At 37.9% G+C, this 12,761-nt stretch overlaps 1 protein-coding gene and 1 pseudogene across 1 annotated transcript in view; both read right to left on the bottom strand.

Moving 5' to 3' along the window:
- GABRB1 (gamma-aminobutyric acid type A receptor subunit beta1) overlaps positions 1 to 12,761 on the bottom strand; it is a 438,990-nt gene that overhangs the window by 116,126 nt on the left and 310,103 nt on the right. The window lies entirely within an intron of this gene.
- LOC138442904 (small ribosomal subunit protein uS15-like) lies at positions 11,792 to 12,304 on the bottom strand (annotated as a pseudogene).

Genomic DNA, 12,761 nt, shown 5'->3' with positions numbered 1-12,761 from the left:
CCCATGATACTTTGGAATGAATGGAAATCATGTTGCTATAGTATTTATGTATTAATTTGTGTGCTGCATGCTCATTTACTCCAAGAATCACTGTAATCATAATTCATGTATATTTGATGTCCAAGAGCAACATGACTCTCATTGCTGATAAGACATCCAGGAAGTCCTGGTCCTTAAGTAGCTTAAAACCAAGCTACACACACACACACACACACACACACACACACACACACACACACACATACAAACATGTACACATATATACATATGGAGTGTGCATTTTTGCGAGTAAGAATGGACACTTAAGTAAATGAATGAATTATGTTGAGATTTTCCTATAATCTTCAATCTTATAGGGAGGAGCTCCAGGTTTTAAACATGATCTCTGTAGAGTATAACTGTACAACTTAACATAATCTATATAAAAGGAGGCTTCCCAGGTGGCACTAGTGGTAAAAAACCCACCTGCCAGTGCAGGAGATGCTGGAGACTCGGGTTCAGTCCCTGGGTTGGGAAGATCCCCTGGAGGAGGGTATAGCAACCTGCTCCAGTATTCCTGTCTGGAGAATCCCACAGACAGAGGAGCCTGGACGGCTGTAGTCCACAGGGTGGCAAAGAGTCAGACATGACTGAATTGACTTAACATGCACATATAAAATGAATATGAAAAAGTAGAGAGGAAAAAAGCCTGAAAATTCTATTTCCTAATCATACCCCTAAGATTGTTGAGAGTGATAGTGAGTAGCAGTATAAGACTGATATCAGTATCCCTCTGTAAGTTTGTTTGGAGAATGTCCCATGGCTGCCTCTGGCCTCTAGGCTGTACCCTTAGCCCATGTTAGATTCATCATCCAAAGAAACCAATGAAAGATGATGGATGGTTTAGCCTAAGTCATGACCAATGTGTGCATAGATTTTTTCCTGTAGCTAACACTGAGTTGTGTCCGACTCTTTGCGACCCCATGAATCGCAGCACGCCAGGCCTCCCTGTCCATCACCAACTCCCAGAGTTCACTCAAACTCACGTCCATCGAGTCAGTGATGCCATCCAGCCATCTCATCCTCTGTCGTCCCTTTTTTCTCCTGCACCCAATCCCTCCCAGCATCAGAGTCTTTTCCAATGAGTCAACTCTTTGCATGAGGTGGCCAAAGTACTGGAGTTTCAGCTTTAGCATCAGTCCTTCCAAAGAACACCCAGGACTGATCTCCTTCAGAATGGACTGGTTGGATCTCCTTGCAGTCCAAGGGACTCTCAAGAGTCTTCTCCAACACCACAGTTCAAAAGCATTAATTCTTCGGTGCTCAGCTTTCTTCAGTCCAACTCTCACATCCATACCTGACCACTGGAAAAACCATAGCCTTGACTAGACAGATCTTAGTTGGCAAAGTAATGTCTCTGCTTTTGAATATGCTATCTAGGTTGGTCATAACTTTTCTTCCAAGGATTAAGCGTCTTTCAATTTCATGGCTGCAGTCACCCTCTGCATAACTGGCACCAAATTTTGCTTTTGGTAAGCTATTATGTTTAGGAAAATACCTTGGTATTTAAAGGTGAAATCCTGAGAAAAAAAGGCATGAATGATAAAGAAACAAAAGGAGGTAAACTGCTGTGAGATTTGTGAGGAATTTAGGTGTGGAAAAGCAACATGATGGAGTAGCAAAGCATTTTGTAAGACAGTATTCAACTTTAAGATTTTTACACTGCTATTATAATAAAATTTTTCTCTATTTACCTAAATAAAGGTTTTCCCCAATACTTCCCAGCCCAGTAAAGTCTTATATAAATGTTTTATTTTCATTCTTGTAAAATGACTGAATTCCATATCTTGATAACATTCATGAAACAGTATTCTATAAATCAAATCAATTCAGCCAAACTGGAACTTCAAAGCCAGAGACGGTCAAATCAGAAAGCCCTTTGGGAAGCCTCAGCAACCCTGCAGAAGGTATTGGACTCCCACAAGCAATGGGTTGTGTGTTTAAACTACTTTTATTTAGATTTTAAGAGGCAGAGTGATCTTAGATAATGCTGTTAGAATCCTCCATGACAGGACTGTGCTAAGCACCATACTTACTGTATTAGTTACCTATTGCTCTTGCAACAAGTTACTGTAAATTTAGTAGTTTAAAACAGCACAGATCTATGCTCCTACATTCTAGAGATCTGAAGTTCTAAAACCAAGGTTTCAGTAGGGCTGTGTTCCCTCCGGAGGCTCTCCAGGAGAATCCATTTCCTTGCCTTTTCCAGCTTCTAGAGGCTGCTTTGCAGCCTTGGCTCAGGTCCCCTTCCTCCATCTTCCTCCATCACTTCAACGTCTGCTTTTGTCCTCACATCTCCTTCCCCACTGACTCTCCTGCCTTCCTTGTATAAGAACTCTTGTGATTACATTGGGCTCACCCCAGATAATCCAGGATAATCTTGCTTCAAAATCCTTATATGAATCCTGTCTGCAAAATCCCTGTTGAAACCTAAGGAAACGTATTTACAGGTCCTGAGAATTAGGACATAGACCTCTTTAGGGTGCTGTTATTCTGACTACCATATAAGCATTATTTAATTTATTATTTATGAAAGCCTGATTATGTTGATGCCATTTTATGCCAGTTTCAAAGATAAGGAAACTGATATCTGATGAGGTTAGAAAATGTTTCCAAGTTAACACAGTCTGTAAAGGAGATTCAAATTCAGATACTCTAGACCCAGGAGCTAAATTTTATTATATTTCCAGTTATTATATTCAGGTTAGATAAATCTAAGCAGAGAACAATTGGTTCAGTAAAATTTCTCCCATTAGCAGTAAAACATATTAAACAACTAAGAGTTGACCTTACTATATATTTTAAGTATTCATTTAGTTATCACTAATTTAGGGCATCTTTTAGCCACTCAATAATGGGTATAAAAATGATGGAAGACTTAGTAGGAATCAGGCAATACTGTAAGCATGGAAGCTACAGCAGTTACAAATATCCAGCTGCACCTTTCTGCTGTCACAATTTTTTGTTGTTTTTCAATATGTCAGGTAGCAGAAGATAGAAGACAGAGCCTTTGTCTATTGATTTAATGAAATAGCTGGGGAGAACATGCTTATGTCTCAATTGGGACTACTAGCTCTGCCATTTTTCTAGAAATACAAATATATCACCTTAGACAAATGTATACATTATCACAAAAGCATCACAATCACTCAGGAAGGAGATGGTTCAATCCTACTCTTATTTGATTGGTGTGTTTGGTTAGCTTTTGGATGCCTTAAGTTTGTTGTATTCCACAAACAGAGGTATTATGTAAGTGAATATAGAATGGAACAGGCAAGAAGAAGAGGGTTATCATATGAATAATCAAATTCAATGCTTGGTACATAATAATCTCTCAGTTAACCCTAACCAGGCTCCTCTGTCCATGGAATTCTCCAGGCAAGAATACTGGAGTGAGTAGTCATTCCATTCTCCAGGAACTGTTCCTGACCCAGGGATCAAACCTGGGTCTTGTGCATTGCAGGCAGATTCTTTACCATCTGAGTCACTAGGGAAGCCCCATTATTATTTTTAAACTGTATGCTTCTAAATACATTACATACATACATATAAGGTATTCATTGGAAGGACTAATGCTGAAGCTACAGCTCCAGTACTTTGGACACCTGATACCAAGAGATGACTCATTGGAAAAGACCCTGATACTGTGAAAGACTGAAGGCAAAAGGAGAAGGGGGTCAGCAGAGGATGAGATGGTTAGATAGCATCACCAACTCAATGGACAAGAATTTGAGCAAATTCCGGGAGATAGTGAAGGACAGGGGAGCCTGGTGTGCTGCAGTCCATGGTGTCTCTAAGAGTCAGACATGACTTAATGACTGTACAACAGCAATAATATGTAAGATTACTAACACAAGTACATTGTAAGATTAATGCAGGGTCATAGTAAAACAAAAGACTTCAGGTGGTTCAGTGGCAAAGAATCCACCTGTCAAGCAACAGATGTGGGTTCAATCCCTGGGTCAGGAAGATCTCTTGGAGAAGGAAATGGCAACCCACTCCAGTACTTTTGCCTGGGAAATCCCATGGACAGAGGAGCCTGATGGGCTATAATCCATGGTGTGGCAAAGAGTTGGACATGACTGAGTGATTAAACAACAATATAGTAAGACATCTGAAAAACACAGAAAACTATACACAGAATAAAGATGACCCACAGTCTCATTGCCACAATCTGATTAGTAATTTCCTTTTTTCTAAGTATATTGTTTAATAAAGTTGAACTTACACTGTATTTAATCTTTACGTTTACTGCTGTTTACTTAACCATTCCTCTCTTGGATGATGTCATTAAGTACTCTTTGGTGATGCTTTGAAGGCTTCCCTGGTGGCTCAGACAGTAAAGAATCTGCCTGCAATGTGGGGGATGCAGGTTTGATTCCTCAGTGGGGAAGATCCCCTGGAGAAAGAAATGGCAACCCACTCCAGTATTCTTGCCTAGGAAATCCCATGAACAGAGGAGCCTGGCTGGCTACAGTTCAAAGGGTCAGACATGACTGAGCAACTAACACTTTACTTTACTCACACTGTGTCAACAGCATTCTTGTTGCTCCTCTTATATTTTTCTTTTTTTGATTCTGCTTTCTCTTCTCCCTCCGTTTTGTACTTTTTGTGCTGAATGTTAATGACACTCTTCTCAGTGCAATCCCAAGCAGTCATTTTCAGGTAATTAGCTATATACCAAATGTTGTGTAAATGGGCTCATTTTTATTCATTTCTGTTGGGCCAGAGTGATTCATGAGCCACTTTGTGAATATGAAAAGCTGTTCATAAATCAGAGCAGCCTGGGGCAGGGGCAATAACAGAAAGTACTCACAGGGCAATAGTAATTAATAGACCCTTGTCAAGGACCCAGTGATAATCTCAGTTATGTTTTACATAGATGTATTGCTGAATTCAAAATAGACTATTTTCCCAAATTATATCACTATATTCACATATCTGTGGAGTATAAAGGCATATGTTAAATTTCTACCATGCTTAATGTTTCCTAACAACAGTCAGTTGAGATATGTGTTAGGTGGCAGAAAAAACAAGGTCACTTCTAAATTATAACACATTTTTTGTCATTATCTTGATAATCAGCAACATCTGTAGTGGACAAAATGTGAGCAATTAAAATAATAAGCCCTTAAATGGCAAGTGAAATGGACTTAGAAATTATAGTAAAAGTCAAATTCAAAGAAAACGTTTACTTTTGATGGAATGCCATGATTTGGTAATCAATAAGTGCAGGATAGTTAAATAAGGACTCAGAATTAGGAGATAAAGCAAATGGACTTTCACAGCTATTCATTTTTTTGGCTTATTTGCAAAACTGCTTTGTTGCTCTGCCACATGACAATTTCTCTCAGAACAAAGAATTGACACATTTAGTGAAAGGTAATCAAAGTAATTTCCAAATATTATTGAAGGAGTGAAATAAGATTCAAGAGTGATAGAACATTAAAATACTGCATTGTCTTAGGACACGGCTTTTTGTAGAGGAGCAAAACAGAACCCCACTTAAATACAAGTAAGGCAATAGCATAAATTGTGGGAAATTTCCAGCTCCCCATGAGACTAAGAGAAGGGCTTGTGAAATCATTTTTTTTCATTAAACAAGTAAACATTAAAAATATTTTGAAATTAGTAGGGAAATATTACTCTTACTATGACTACCAACAGCATTGTGGTATATACACTTTCATCGCCCCTTCCCAATGGCTGTGGGGCTTTTGTATGCTTGTAACTATGTTTAGGGTTCTCTCTTCTTCCCTTCGAATCTTAATATGTCAGGATTGCACATTTTTCAGTAGAAAACTACATCATCATGGACATTTAAGGGGTTTTCCATTTCATCAGTTTGCAAATATCTTCTCCCACCCTGCAGGTTATTTCCGTGTTTCACTGATGGTTTCCTTTGCTGTGCAAAGCTTTTAAATTTGATTAGGTCAAACTTGTTTATTTTTGCTTTATTTATTTTTTTACCATGAGAGATTAATCTAAGAATATATTGCTATGATTTATGTCAGAGAATATTTTGCCTGTGTTTTCTTCTAGGAGTTTAATGGTGTCATGATTTATATTTAGGTCTTTAAACCATTTTGAGTTTATATTTTTTATATAGTGTTAGGTAATTTTCTAATTTCATTGATTTACATGTACCTGCCCAGCTTTCCCAGCACCACTTATGGGAGAGACTAGCTTTTCTCCATTTTATATTCTTGTATTCTTCTTGTAGATTAATCGGCTGTAGATATCTGGGTTTATTTCTGGGCTCTCTATTCTGTTTCATTGATCTGTATGGTATATACTAATACCACGCTGTTTTGATTACTATAGCTTTGTAATAATGTCTGAAGTCCAGAAGGGTTATGCCTCTGGCTTTGTCCTTTTTATTCAAGATTGTTTTGACATTTTGGGTCTTTCATGGTTCTCTATATATTAGGATTATTAGTTCTAATTTTGTGAAAAATGTCACGGGTATTTTGATAGGTATTATTTTAAATCTATTGATTGGGTATAGGTAGAGTGGCCATTTTAACATTATTAATTCTTCCAATCCAAGAGTATGAAATGTCTTTCCATTTCTTTGAATCATCTTCAATTTCCTTTACTGATGTTTTATAGTTTTCCATGTATATGTCTTTCACCTCCTTGGTCAGGTTTATTCCTAAATTGTTGAAACAGGATAGATTTTGGTACTTGAAAATGATATATAGTTCCTTATATATATATATATATGTGTGTGTGTGTGTGTGTGTGTGTATGTGTGTATCATTCCTTATAAATGATATATATAGAGAAATATATATACATTTCTTATCATAACTATATATTTATTTGTTTGATAACTTGCTCTTGTGTGCTTCTTGAATAGATGGTAATACTGCAAGAGAAGTAACCTCACAATGAGCCATTTACCAATGTCCAAACCAGTGTCTAGCATAGAATTAATGTGTAAATTAATGATATTAATATGTAACTTAAGGAAGCAGTGAAATCATTACCTCCCTTGAGAAATCTGTACGCAGGTCAGGAAGCAAAGTTAGAACTGGACATGAAACAACAGACTGGTTCCAAATAGGAAAAGGAGTACGTCAAGAATGTATATTGTCACCCTGCTTATTTAACTTCTATGCAGAGTACATCATGAGAAACGCTGGACTGGAAGAAACACAAGCTGGAATCAAGATTTCCGGGAGAAATATCAAGAACCTCAGATATGCAGATAACACCACCCTTATGGCAGAAAGTGAAGAGGAGCTAAAAAGCCTCTTGATGAAAGTGAAAGAGGAGAGTGAAAAAGTTGACTTAAAGCTCAACATTCAGAAAACAAAGATCTTGGCATCCGGTCCCATCACTTCATGGGAAGTAGATGGGGAAACAGTGGAAATAGTGTCAGACTTTATTTTTGGGGGCTCCAAAATCACTGCAGATGGTGAGTGCAGCCATGAAATTAAAAGATGCTTACTCCTTGGAAGAAAAGTTATGACCAACCTAGATACCATATTCAAAAGCAGAGACATTACTTTGCCAACAAAGGTCTGTCTAGTCAAGGCTATGGTTTTTCCAGTGGTCATGTATGGATGTGAGAGTTGGACTGTGAAGAAGGCTGAGCACCAAAGAATTGATGCTTTTGAACTGTGGTGTTGAGAAGACTCCTGAGAGTCCCTTGGACTGCAAGGAGATCCAACCAGTCCATTCTGAAGGAGATCAGCCCTGGGATTTCTTTGGAAGGAATGATGCTAAAGCTGAAACTCCAGTACTTTGGCCACCTCATGAGAAGAGTTGACTCATTGGAAAAGACTCTGATGCTGGGAGGGATTGGGGGCAGGAGGAGAAGGGGATGACCGAGGATGAGATGGCTGGATGCCATCACAGACTCGATGGACGTGAGTCTGAGTGAACTCCGGCAGTTGGTGATGAACAGGGAGGCCTGGTGTGCTGCGATTCATAGGGTCGCAAAGAGTCAGACACGACTGAGCGACTGGACTGAATTGAATTGAAAGAAGACAGAAAAAGAACAGTGTGCTGTGTTTATTAAAAAAAAACTATGCCAGTGTTGCTTGAAATATAGATTTAAGATAAAGATCCATTTCCTCCACTGAATTCAGTTTATTACTAGAGATTATCTTGAGTGCATTTGCTAGAAAAACAACCACAGACTATTGTCAGTTAGGTAATTTCTAGGGTTATGAAGATGCTTGAAGCACACTTAAACTAAGGCAGGTGTAAGCAAATTGTATAATTCCATGAATTACCTACATTTTAAGAGTAGTCCTCTTTTAAGCACAGAAAGTTTTAGTCCCTAGAAATTCAATAAATGTAAATTTCTTCTTATCTTTCCTTTTCTATCACCACCCCACAAAATAAAAATTAACAAAACAAAATCCCTCTAAACACACTTAATTCAGGAAGCATACATGAGCATATATATGGATTGTTGAAGTTAAAATATATTCTCCTAAACAAGGGAAATGATATATAGAGCTTTGCCTATGTTACATTAAACAAAGTAATTCCTGTCACCATTACTCTCGAGAATAAATTCATTATGACTATTTTCAGGTTTATGGAAAACTGAGTGTTCCAATTAACTGTGGCAATTACGTACTCTGAACAAAGGCTGTTTTGTTACCTTGACCATTTAAATGAATAAACAAATGGTACAGTCTTATTATCCCTATTATAAACTGTGTAAATTAGAACTGCATTTTAGTAGAGACCATTATCCTACTGAGTAAACTCAAAATGCTATACCCAATAAATCTTGTATTTAAATTCTGATTATTTATTAAGAAAATATTGTGCAATAAACATATAAAACCTAATTTTGAATATTTCATATGTACAATAATGCAGATTTAGACAACATGATGCCTCATAGTAAACAATTCTTGAATTTTATATATTTTTAAATGTTTGAATGCAGTTTATTGGCTTACTATTTCTGAATTTTGTACTAATTAATTATCAATAACATAGTAAGTGGTGCATTTGAAAACATTCACAACTTTTAATATCACTTATGTAAATAGAAAATGAAAGTGTTAGTCACTCAGTCATGTCCAACTCTTTGTGACCCCACAAAGTGTAGCCCACTAGAAGGGGGTGACAGAGGATGAGATGGTTGGATGGCATCACCAACTCAATGGACATGAGTTTGAGCAAACTCCAGAAGATAGTGAATGTACAGGGAAGCCTGGTGTGCTGCAGTCCATGGGGTCATAAAGAGTCAAATATGATTTAGCGACTGAACAACAAATGTAAATAGAAGATGATATAAGTAACAGCTCTCTCTTAAGAATCATTTCTTAAATTTCACTTTCAAGTTTCCACAAATAAATTGCTATATTTAATAGATAAATTTAATGCACACTTAATAGTGCAAATAGAAATATCAGAGTGCAAAGAACAGTACTTGCCATCTTGCATATATATCTCTTCAGGTCTCCACAGTATCCCTCTGTGTTGGGAATTGTTTGGGGTTCAGAAGAAAACCTGTTCTGTCAAAGGAGGCAAATGTATTATGACCTTAGTTTTGTGTTTCTAAGTTTATTGTTGACCTGTGGCAAAAGTGTAGATCTGAATTTATAAGCACTCTATGTGTATCTGTATCTATAATTCAGAAAGGACTTTACCTCTCCTTTAGTAGAGAAAATTGTGAAAGATTTTGAAATGAACTCTGGTGGCTCAGATGATAAAGAATCTGCCTGCAATGCAGGAGACCTGGGTACCATCCCTGGGTTTGGAAGATTCCCTGGCAAAGGGAAAAGCTATCCACTCCAGTATTCTTGCCTGGATAATTCCATGGGCAGATGAGCCTGGCAGGCTATAGCCCATCAGGTCAGAAAGAGTTGGTCATGACTGAGTGACTAACACTTGAAATGAATCAGAAAGATTACTAGAAGTTTTGCCTAGTGGTTAGGGTCATCTCACCTTTCATTGTCTGAGACCTATTTTGCAATACTGTGCACTATAGAAACGTGATGGTAATGCAAATAATTCTTACTCATAGAATTGCAGTGGTATTGATATTGCCCTGTGAATATTGACAATTTTGCCAGTTTACATCTATTTGTGACATAGTTTTGCTATATTATGCCTTTTCAGAATGTCTACTCCACAGGCTTTCCTGGTGGCTCAGAGGGTAAAGTGTCTGCCTGCAATGTGAGAAACCCTGGTTCGATCCCTAGTTCGGAAAAATCCCCTGGAGAAGGAAATAGCAACCCACTGCCTGGAAAACCCCATGGACGGAGAAGCCTGGTAGGCTACAGTCCATGCGGTGGCAAAGAGTTGGACATGACTGAGCAACTTCACTTTTACTTTCACTTTCATCCCTTGGATTCTCCTTGAAACTAGTTACAATATCTCACTAGTTCTCTCCTTAATTAATGAGTTATTGAAATCTTTGACCCCGTTTGTTTTATATTTTTACATGATTTTATCATTTTTTGAATGATTGCCCTTAAATAGGTTTGGAGATAATCTATCAGATGCCTGATTAATTTACCTAATAGAGACAGATAAAATATATTGAGTCCATGGGATCGCAAAGAGTTGAACATGACTAAGTGACTGAATTGAACTGAACTGAAAATATATTGCCAGAAAAGTGTACAGGTCACTTAAGCTTCAGTTCAGTTCAGTCGCTCAGTTGTGTCCGACTCTTTGCGACCCCATGAATCACAGCAGGCCAGGCCTCCCGGTCCATCACCAACTCCCCGAGTTCACTCAGACTCACGTCCATCGAGTCAGTGATGCCATCCAGCCATCTCATCCTCTGTCGTCCCCTTTTCCTCCTGCCCCCAATCCCTCCCAGAATGAGTCTTTTCCAATGAGTCAACTCTTCACATGAGGTGGCCAAAGTACTGGAGTTTCAGCTTCAGCATCATTCCTTCCAAAGAAATCCCAGGGCTGATCTTTAGAATGGACTGGTTGGATCTCCTTGCAGTCCAAGGGACTCTCAGGAGTCTTCTCCAACACCACAGTTCAAAAGCACCAATTATTCGGCACTCAGCTTAGGCATGTCTTTTCTTTGTTCCCAGGGGTGTAATTTCAATATCTATTGATTGATTTTAAGGTGAAACCCAAGCAGATAACTTTTCTGATTCTCTCCCCGCCCTTCACCACGGCCATCTACTGATGTTTTTGTTTTGTTTTTGTTTCTAGTTTGCTTACAGCCAGTTATTCCCGACTAGTGACAGCAATGATTGAGGATTTGATTTCATGGTCTGACCATTCAAAGATTTCTGTAAATAGGCTAATGAATAATAGAGTTAGAGTTCTATACTCTGTTGGATGAGAGACGACAGAGAGTCTGGTTTGTTAGTCTTTTTAGTTTGTTTTATCTATTTGTCTATTTTGCACTCAATTAAGAGTATTATGTCCAGTGAAATGGAAAGCAGCGATTTAATATCTGGACCATGACTTTGTGTGTTTCTATATTTGCTTTCAACCTGTGTCAGAAGTGTAGATCTGAATTTATAAACACTCTGTCTTTGTGCCTATAATTCAGAAAGGGCTTTATCACTCATTGCATGAGAGTATTAATAAATTAGGGTACAAAGTCTTGATATGATAGTGCTCTATTCTAACTGATTTGTTTAGATAAATAAGTGTTAATAAAAATCAAATGCTCCTAAATTCCCAGAAAAAGGAAAACTGTACCTCAAATATTTTAAATGTTCTAGACTTCAATAAAATATTTTCTTATATAAGCTAACTCAGAAACATTTTATTTTTATTTTTTTATTTTTTCTGTTAAACAATGATTTTATTGCTTTCGTACAATACACACATTTATGCAACCAGGGCAGAGGCCGTGGATGACTCGTATTTCCAATTGCGGGGTAGGACTCCTTTGGTCTTGTAGTATCGAGCCAACCGGTGAATACGGCTCTCAATCAGAATCAGACGGAATTTAGCATCTTTATCCTTTCTGTTCCTCTCAAGATGCTTTCGAACAGCAACAGCTTTCTTAATTAAATGATAGAGATCCTCAGGGAGATCAGGAGCAAGTCCTTTGGACTTAAGAATTCTCAAGATTTTGTTGCCTGTCACAAAACGTACTTGTGCAACACCATGAGAGTCTCTCAGGATCACACTGATCTGTGAGGGAGTCAGGCCCTTCTTGGCAGTTTGTAGATCTGCTCCTTCACGTCGTCAGAAGTGAGCTTCAGCCAGGTGGGGACGCTGCGGCGGTAGGGCAGAGCCGACTGGGACAGGCCCTTCCCGGGAGCGTGCATGCGACCCATGATGGCGGCGGTGTGGTAGCAAAAGGCAGAAACATTTTAAAGATGCAAGTTCACCTAACTAAGATAAACCTTTGGTAAACATACCTAGTTTAATAATTTTGGTTTAATATAAAACAGCCATGTCTTTTTCAACTTATCAGTATTAAATGTAACACCAGTATACGTTTTATCCAGATCAAATAGGTTGACATTACACAGTACTCAAACATGATCATAAAAATGGCAATTTGTGTTCAAATAAATTATATCATTATTCTGACAAACTTTTCTTCAACAGTCATTATGTTCTGTAATATGTCAGCTTGGAGAAAATCCTCATGATATCTAGCTTAAAACCTTGGATTGATATTAAATTGAGCTAATTAAGTCATTGAATACCCATATAATTTCTAAGGAAATACTTAAACATTGATTTCTAAGCATAATTTAAAATTTATATACCTTTGCTTAGGGCTTCCCTGGTAGCTCAGTGGTAAAGAA

This window comes from Ovis canadensis, chromosome 6 (genome assembly GCF_042477335.2).
Source record: "Ovis canadensis isolate MfBH-ARS-UI-01 breed Bighorn chromosome 6, ARS-UI_OviCan_v2, whole genome shotgun sequence".
NCBI lineage: Eukaryota > Metazoa > Chordata > Mammalia > Artiodactyla > Bovidae > Ovis > Ovis canadensis.
This window is presented reverse-complemented; position numbering and strand designations above follow the sequence as displayed.